The sequence below is a fragment of the Mustela nivalis genome, assembly GCF_964662115.1.
Source record: "Mustela nivalis genome assembly, chromosome: Y".
NCBI lineage: Eukaryota > Metazoa > Chordata > Mammalia > Carnivora > Mustelidae > Mustela > Mustela nivalis.
The window spans coordinates 19,527,997-19,537,929 of NC_139041.1; the positions used below are offsets into that span (position 1 = coordinate 19,527,997).

At 40.7% G+C, this 9,933-nt stretch overlaps 1 pseudogene across 1 annotated transcript; it reads left to right on the plus strand.

Moving 5' to 3' along the window:
- Positions 1–3,077: 3,077 nt before the first annotated feature.
- On the plus strand, positions 3,078–6,043 carry LOC309856930 (sterol O-acyltransferase 1 pseudogene; annotated as a pseudogene). Its single transcript has one exon. The product of its transcript is annotated as a sterol O-acyltransferase 1 pseudogene (transcript).
- The last annotated feature ends 3,890 nt before the right edge of the window (positions 6,044–9,933 follow it).

Sequence of the window (9,933 nt, forward strand, 5' to 3'; positions counted from 1 at the left end):
AGATTCACTTTCAAATTGGAAATACAGCCAGACAAAAAGTTGGAAAACACAACACACGAACTAGAAATGAATGCAAGAAAGAAAATATAAAGGAAAAGCAGAAAGTGCAATGAAAGAATGATTTCTAAGAAACTTAGAGGATGATGCCAAAACATTTTATGGGTAAAACATATAGGGTTAAATGCATGCATTTCCAAAATTTAAAAACACCGAAATAGAAAGCCTCCACACGGCAGGGATGTCCATTATCACCACTGCTATTCAACATAGTACTAGAGGTCCTAGCCTCAGCAATCAGACAACAAAAGGAAATTAAAGGCATCCAAATTGGCAAAGAAGAAGTCAAATTATCACTCTTCGCAGATGATATGGTACTATATGTGGAAAACCCAAAAGACTCCACTCCAAAACTGCTAGAACTTATACAGAAATTCAGTAAAGGGTCAGGATATAAAATCAATGCACAGAAATCAGTTGCATTTCTCTACACCAACAGCAAGACAGAAGAAAGAGATATTAAGGAGTCAATCCCATTTACAATTGCATCCAAAACCATAAGATACCTAGGAATAAACCTAACCAAAGAGACACAGAATCTATACTCAGAAAACTATAAAGTACTCACGAAAGAAATTGAGGAAGACACAAAGAAATGGAAAAATGTTCCATGCTCCTGGATTGGAAGAATAAATATTGTGAAAATGTCTATGCTACCTAAAGCAATCTACACATTTAATGCAATTCCTATCAAAGTACCATCCATCTTTTTCAAAGAAATGGAACAAATAATGCTAAAATTTATATGGAACCAGAAAAGACCTCGAATAGCCAAAGGGATATTGAAAAAGAAAGCCAACGTTGGTGGCATCACAATTTCGGACTTCAAGCTCTATTACAAAGCTGTCATCATCAAGACAGCATGGTACTGGCACAAAAACAGACACATAGATCAATGGAACAGAATAGAGAGCCCAGAAATAGACCGTCAAATCTATGGTCAACTCATCTTCGACAAAGCAGGAAAGAATGTCCAATGGCAAAAAGACAGCCTCTTCAATAAATGGTGCTGGGAAAATTGGACAGCCACATGCAGAAAAATGAAATTGGACCATTTCCTTACACCACACACAAAAATAGACTCAAAATGGATGAAGGACCTCAATGTGCGAACGGAATCCATCAAAATCCTTGAGGAGAACACAGGCAGCAACCTCTTCGACCTCAGCCGCAGCAACATCTTCCTAGGAACAACGCAAAAGGCAAGGGAAGCAAGGGCAAAAATGAACTATTGGGATTTCATCAAGATCTAAAGCTTTTTCACAGCAAAGGAAACAGTTAACAAAATCAAAAGACAACTGACAGAATGGGAGAAGATATTTGCAAACGACATATCAGATAAAGGACTAGTGTCCAGAATCTATAAAGAACTTAGCAAAATCAACACCCAAAGAACAAATAATCCAATCAAGAAATGGGCAGAGGGCATGAACATACATTTCTGCAAAGAAGACATCCAGATGGCCAACAGACACATGAAAAAGTGCTCCATATCACTCGGCATCAGGGAAATACAAATCAAAACCACAATGAGATATCACCTCACACCAGTCAGAATGGCTAAAATCAACAAGTCAGGAAATGACAGATGCTGGCAAGGATGTGGAGAAAGGGGAACCCTCCTATACTGTTGGTGGGAATGCAAGCTGGTGCAGCCACTCTGGAAAACAGCATGGAGGTTCCTCAGAATGTTGAAAATAGAACTGCCCTATGACCCAGCAATTGCACTATTGGGTATTTACCCTAAAGATACAAATGTAGTGATCCAAAGGGGCACATGCACCCGAATGTTTATAGCAGCAATGTCCACAATAGCCAAACTATGGAAAGAACCTAGATGTCCATCCACAGATGAATGGATCAAGAAGATGTGGTATATATACACAATGGAATACTATGCAGCCATCAAAAGAAATGAAATCTTGCCATTTGCGACAACATGGATGGAACTAGAGCGTATCATGCTTAGCAAAATAAGTCAAGCAGAGAAAGACAACTATCATATGATCTCCCCGATATGAGGAAGTGGTGATGCAACATGGAGGCTTAAGTGGGTAGGAAAAGAATAAATGAAACAAGATGGGATTGGGAGGGAGACAAACCATAAGTGACTCTTAATCTCACAAAACAAACTGAGGGTTGCTGGGGGGAGGGGGTTTGAAAGAAGGGGGTGGGATTATGGACATTGGGGAGGGTATGTGCTTTGGTGAGTGCTGTGAAGTGTGTAAACCTGGTAATTCACAGACCTGTACCCCTGGGGATAAAAATATATGTTTATAAAAAATAAAAAGTTAAAAAAAAAAGGGAAGCAATAGCAGTTGATAAGAATAAAGTGGAGTCTTTTGAAAAATTCATGAGAATATAATAATGATAACAGGGGACTCTATCACAAATTATAATAAAATTAATTGGCATACATATAAAAAAAAAAAAAGAAAGAAAGCCTCCACAAAGGACGACTGAAGGAACAAGATAAAGAAAAACCGAACTCCAAAGTTAACAGAAAATTTGAAATTAGCCATGTGATTATAAAAATTAAGGAAATACAAACAAACCAATAGGAAAAATACCGGAGATCTCACACTTCAGTTTTGACAACACGAACAAAAGGCAGATGCCATTACTGGGATAAAACAGAGAGACAAGTACACAGCTGCAAGCATGAAACCACATGACAACTGGTAGCAAGGAAAAAGGAATAACAAAGAGGCACATCCACACGTTTATGCTAGCAAATCCAAGAACTGAGAGAAAAGGATAAATTCACAGACACATAGAAACTTCCAAGATTAGGTCAGGAAACCTACAAAATCTCAGCTCTCTAGTAGAGACGGAAGCATTTGAAGCAGTAATCCAACACCTGCCAACACACAGAAGGCCAGGTCAAGTCATTATCCTGGGCCACTCTTCTGGCATTTAGTGAAGGCATTGTCATGTCCTCTCATCCAATCTGGAGATGGATGAGGAGGGTAAACGCTAATTCACAAGGATAAAAACCGCATTCAGGCTTGACGCTGCGTAGCGGGTTGCGGACTTGCAGGCGGAGGGGCCGGGGAGCGGGTGAGCTCCCGTCAGGGCATCTTTCTGCCGGCCGCGCGGTGCCAGCTTCCCTGCTTTGCGGTTCCCGACGAGGTCTCCGCTGTCGGGCTCCGGCCCCAGACAGTACAATGGTGGGTGAAGAGAAGACAACTCTAAGAAAACGGCTGTCAAAGTCCAGGGAAGATTCTGAGGAAAATGAAGACCAGAGAAGCCCTTCAAGGGGGTCTCTGGAGACATCTAGTAATGGTAGGATTAACTTAAAACAGTTGATGGCAAAGAAGATACAGTTGACAGCAGAGGCAGAGGAATTGAAGCCATTTTTTATGAAGGAAGTTGGCAGTCACTTTGATGATTTTGTGAACAGTCTCATTGAAAAATCAGCATCCTTAGACAATGGTGGGTGTGCTATCACAAGCTTTTCTGTTCTTGAAGGAGAGAACAACCACAGAGCTAAAGATTTCAGAGCACCTCCAGAACATGGAAAGATTTTTGTTCTAAGGCAATCTCTCTTAGATGAGCTGTTTGAGGTGGACCACATCAGAACAATCTATCACATGTTTATTGCCCTCCTCATTCTGTTCATCCTCAGCACACTTGTTGTAGATTACATTGATGAAGGAAGGCTGGTGCTCGAGTTCAGTCTCCTGTCTTACGCTTTTGGCAAACTTCCTATTGCTATGTGGACATGGTGTACTATGTTCTTGAGTACACTTGGTGTTCCCTATTTCCTCTTTCAACGTTGGGCCAGAGGTTATAGCAGGAGTACTCACCCACTGGTCCATTCTCTCTTCCATTGCTTCCTTTTCATGGTCTTCCATATTGGCATTCTAGGTTTGGGACCAACATATGTTGTATTGGCATATACGCTACCACCAGCTTCCCGGTGCATTGTTATACTTGAACAGATTCGTTTCGTAATGAAAGCCCATTCATTTGTCAGAGAGAATGTGCCTCGGGTACTAAATTCAGCTAAGGAGAAATCAGAGACGATTCCAATACCCACAGTCAACCAGTACCTATATTTCCTGTTTGCACCTACCCTCATCTACCGTGACAACTATCCCAGGACTCCCACTGTAAGATGGGGTTATGTTGCTATGCAGTTTTTACAGGTTTTTGGTTGCTTTTTTTATGTGTACTACATCTTTGAAAGGCTCTGCGCCCCCTTGTTTCGGAATATCAAACAGGAGCCCTTCAGCGCTCGTGTTCTGGTCCTGTGTGTATTTAACTCCATCTTGCCAGGTGTGCTGGTACTGTTCCTCACGTTTTTTGCCTTTTTACACTGTTGGCTAAATGCCTTTGCTGAGATGTTACGCTTTGGTGACAGGATGTTTTATAAGGATTGGTGGAACTCCACATCATATGCTAACTATTACAGGACCTGGAACGTTGTGGTTCATGACTGGTTGTATTACTATGCTTACAAGGACTTTCTCTGGTTTTTCACCAAGAGGTTCAAGTCGGCTGCCCTGTTAGCTGTCTTTGCTGTGTCTGCTGTAGTGCATGAATATGCCCTGGCTATTTGCTTGAACTTTTTCTATCCAGTGCTTTTCGTGCTCTTCATGTTCTTTGGAATGGCTTTCAACTTCATTGTCAACGACAGTCGGAAAAGGCCAATTTGGAATGTTATGATGTGGACTTCCCTTTTCGCGGGCCATGGCGTCATCCTGTGCCTTTATTCCCAAGAGTGGTATGCACGTCAGCACTGTCCTCTCAAAAATCCCACATTTCTGGATTATATCCGGCCACGTTCCTGGACTTGTCGTTATGTGTTTTAGAAGCTTGGACTTCGTTTCATTCCTTGATACTGAAGATGGGTATTCTGCCTGATTTGGGGCCAGCATCTGTTTCCAGTCGTTACTGACGTTACCTGTCGTATTTGGATCACTGCGCGCTTTACAGATGGCTTCCTCCGTTCCTAGGTCAGCTGAGATATTGCAAGTTTACTGGAATCTTGTGCACTTAAAGCAGGACTCTTTTTTTTTTTTTAACCTTTTTGGGAGAAGGGAGACTTAAGCTGACAACAGTGATCAATTTTTGCTGGGTTTTGTTTTTGACTCCCATCTAAACATCATGACTAAACCCCCATGTGTCCTTGGCCACTGACTTAGCCAAAACACTTAACGAAGAAATAATTTAAATATTTGGGGCTTAGAAATTTTTTTCAGGCGCACTGTTGGAATGTATGCTAATTAACTATGTACCTGGGAAAGGAAAGAAAATAATGTGGAACATTTTGCTATTTCTAGTAGAGTGAAAATCTCTAGTTTCCAAAGATAATCTTGTTATGCCTCCTATTTGTTTTTGTTTTTGTTTTTTTAAAAAGTTTGGTCTACTCAGTTTTTACCTTGTTTTCTCTATGAAGTGTAGGTCATGATTTTTGTGAAGCAAAATTACACCTTTCACCTTGAATTCTTGAGTTTGTATCTGAAATCTTACATATTGAGGGAACAGAAAGAAGTAGGAAGGGAAGAAGAGAGAAGTGGCACAGGACAAAGAAAAGACACTTCCTTTTACATCTTCCAAAATAATTTTTAAAAAAGACTTGCTGAGTCAGTCATATGTTTAAATTATTTTATCGTGGAACTTAATGTGGAAGATAACTTTTTTTGGTTGTAAACGCTATTAAGGTAATAACTTTCGGGAAGTTATTTAGAAGTACTCTTTGGTATACTTATTGTTTAATAAATACTGACTTGAAATAGTTGGCAGACTAGTAAGTCTGTAACATATAAGTATTAATCAAATTCCATTAATATTAAAGTGATTTTTAAAGATCCAGAAGCTGGCTTCTGCAGTGCTCAATTATTACACTTTTAATGGTAGTATGTATACTTTAGCTGAAACAAATTAATATGTTATCATTTTCAAGAAAATGTACTCTATTATGTGATGTCTCCTTGTTATAAGATGCTCATTGCTAATACAGTGTGGTGTGCAGGAATTATTTTGTCTGTATGGGGTGTGATTATGTTTGTCAAGACCAAGCATTGAATGGGATCATAGACCATGGAGTTGAATCTTCCACTCAAACAACTGAGACTTAAGAATTACCCAAAAGGTGATTTTTATTTGGAGCAGCCAACCCGAGAGGCTGTGTTGGTATTCTAATAGCCCTACTTCTATCCAGAAAGTTGTGGGACATCTTTTTAGAATTGTTTTAAAGTCAGTTTGAGTGTCATAAGGAGAATGGAGTTTCTTAGTCACAACTTAATTTGTATCACAAGTACCCAGCCTCATTACCCATTTTCTTCAGTACCTTTGATGCAGATGAGTTGGGGCAATTTTCAAACATCAAACCCAGCTTTAACAGATAGGCTCCTGACTGTGACAGGAGGTTTTCACACATTCCCAGCAGTAACTGTCTCCCAGCAGGGAGCCATAACCTCCAAATGAGACTGCTTTATACGACATCTTGTAAATGTTGGTATATTTTTTTTCAAGTTAAAATGAATCAGTCATTTGAAATTTTTTTTAAATATTTTATTTATTTATTTGACTGACAGAGATCACAAGTAGGCAGAGAGGCAGGCAGAGAGAGAAAGGGAAGCAGGCTCCCTGCTGAGCAGAGAGCCTAGTGTGGGGCTCGATCCCAGGACCCTGGGATCATGACCTGAGTTGAAGGCAGAGACTTAACCCACTGAGCCACCCAGGTGCTCTTATTCACTTGAATTTATGACTACATTTTAAATATATTGAAGGAGTTAAGAAAACCAGATTGGTGTAAGATTTGTTCATGAGTGAGTCATCACCTGAAGGGAGAGAATGAAACCCTCAAATCTGTATTTCTGTTAAGTGCTGTAAATGTTGGACTCTTCATTGCTATTTGATTTTTGTTGCTCTCTATCAATTCTGAATATTGCATTTATTGGATTGATTTAGGCTGGTGGGTTTTTTGTTGTTGTTGATTTGCCTTTTTTTTTTAGCATGATTTCATCTTCCCTTTACTAGTTTTTTTCCCCCCTGCCCAAGACCTTGAAGTGACAACAAAGGATACTTAAAACTAAGGGTTCTTTAGAACCCTTAGACCTTAAGACTGCCCTAAGAAATTTTCACAAATGTGTAAAGGAAGAGCTACTTTCTGTGACAAACTAGTTTGAAATCCATGGACTGCTAGCTGCTCATAGCAAAAGTCATTTTATTTAAACCACTATCTACACTCCTAAATAAAACTTCTGTTATGTTTTAGGAAGATTTACTGACTTTTCCTCTTTTGCTTATAGGATGATACTTTCTTTCTTTTTTTTTTTAAGATTTTTTTCTTTATTTATCTGACAGAGATCACAAATAGGCAGAGAAGCAGGCTCCCTGCAGAGCAGAGAGCCTGATGTGGGGCTCAATCCCAGGACCCTGGGATCATGACCTGAGCCGAAAGCAGAGGCTTAACCCACTGAGCCACCCAGGTGCCCCAGGATGATATTTTCTTATTTTGAAAAGGAAAGCTTTTAAAACTCCTTTCCTATAAGAAGTATTAATGATAGTAGCCATAATTGTGGGTGTTTCCTCCAAGGCAACAACAATATCTCAAACTTAATTTTAAAATCTGTTAGATGCTTTCATTCTCAGTCCTGGGTAGTGAAGGAAAATGGAGTTGTTTTTGGTGGATCAAGCTCCTACAGTTGCCTAATAAGTGAAGTTGCTTGCTTTATGATAGAATTTAATTAGAAAATTCAGGCTGCTTTTAACCTTTCAGTAACTACTTTTTGATTTTGGAAGCATGAGGAGTGGGGGAAATGCCTTTTCCTTTTAGCTGTAGGGTAAAAGTAGGTGACATTGGCAGCTTAACAGGGTACAGTGTGTAAATAGTCTATAATTGGGAGCACAGATTGTTGCACAAGTCATTGATTTTGTGTAGGCGGTTTTCATTGAATTTTAAAATCATACTTGGCCTGAAGAGTGGACAGGCCTAATAGAACATTATGTATCTAAAAAGGTTTGTCATGTGGGCTATGTACCTAAAAAGATGTAATTTATGAACTGTTAAAGTCTTCTATGCAAAAAGATGTTTTATGTGGTCATGAGTAATTTTGAGCAAAGCTCATTATTTTGTAAGGGAAAAATAATGAAGGTAAACTAATAACAATTGTAGTAACCAGGTGGAAAAAAAAAAACTGCATTCAAAGAAGGACATTTTAGGAAACCCACCCATGTCATTTCAATAAGGAAAAATAATAAACAATATAATTCTTTCCTTTTATCCCTGTGACTTCCTTTGGTTTTGAGAGGGCCACATTGTTTTCCTCTGAATTGATATTGTTGTTGTTGCTGTTCTGTTGAGAAAGCCTGCCTATCATCCATCATCGTTTTTGAGAGAGTATTCACGGATGTTTTAGTTGCATGTACGTCCTAGTGCTCCTCCAAATATGCCACAACACCTGACCACCCGATAAGCAGTTCTCTTTTCGGTAAGCGTCAACTGGATTCTCAGAGTCCTGAGTCACTCCTGGTGGGGTTACTTCTCTGACTTCTTGCCCTTCAGTATTCCTTCCTTTACTAAGGGCCAAGGTATTCCACCCAAGGCACACATTGTGGGAAGCCATATGATATTTCCCTTTGTCTGCTTGCCTTACCCATTTCCCACAGCATTGCATTGGACATTCATGACAAGGCAAGATCCAGGGGTTAATTCACTTCGACAGCATAAGAAAACTGTGATGCTGAAATGGACCTACACTTCCTGATCCACTAGTCCTTATGAGGGCATTGCGGCTCACAACAAAGGTCCGCTCGAAAGGTCCTTGCAAGCCGTCGGTAAAGGCCATCCCTTACCTTCTGACTAAAGAGACTTGGTCCACATGTCTATACCCGTACCACAACAAGTACAGTTAACTAATAATGACAACGGATTCGATCGAGGCATCATCATTGAGAGTTAGTTCTGATGCAAAAGGTCACTCTCCTCGAAGACTTTGCAAACGTATTTAAGGGAAAGCCAGGTAGAAAGAGGCCTCATCCCTTAGCCGCGTGATTCAGAACACTAGGATACATGGCCACAGATGGCACCATATATGGATGCCCTCACCTTTTACCTCAGAAAGGGACTTTCAGTAACGTAGTCATCACTGACCCATAGGCAAAAGATGCTGACAAGGTAGGCTCTCAAACACAGGACAACAAACCCCACGGAGAGCTGCTCATACCCGCGAGGCCTCACCCTTTCTTGAGATATCTAGAAATTGTAGTGGAAAAGGACACCTTGCCGTTTCCGGGGATATGTTGGCCTATAGGAAGATATGCTGAATGTCATTTTTCTTCCTCTATGTTTCCAGAAAGGGGAATTCGGACATTAACCCACAAGACATCCTGAGTTCATGATCAGGTTCAGAGGGCTCTTGTTCTGTCCTTCCCGGGAATACCTACTTAAAGCCATAGGACACCAAGGTCATGGGAGAGGGACAGCTGCTTCAATGAAGCCAGAATCTGTGAGGTCACAAAGCTTTGAGGTCATAGCAACCACTCCTCATCAACCCAGGCCTGATCACTACCCTTGACTGGAGTAGTAATGGGTGGGCCAAGAGGACCCCAAGCTGTCCCAAACTGCTGGAGCCGCCTGGGTGTCCAACAATGCAGTTTGCTGGCGAGTCGGTGTCACCTTCTCCCTGGCCCAATTCGTAGTGTTTGATCGTGAGTTTCAGCACCAGCTTTCTGGACCTTCGAGAAAGGAAAGGATTCCACATTCCATTGTAGCCACAACAGGCCAAGAAACTAACAGACCTCAAGCAAAGCCTCAGGGGAGGAAATCCGAGCCCTGCGCAAGGTGAAGCCATCCCTCCAAATCACTGAGCATCTGAACCGGAAAAGTGCCACCCAAGGGAAGCTCAAAGTGAACCTCCATAA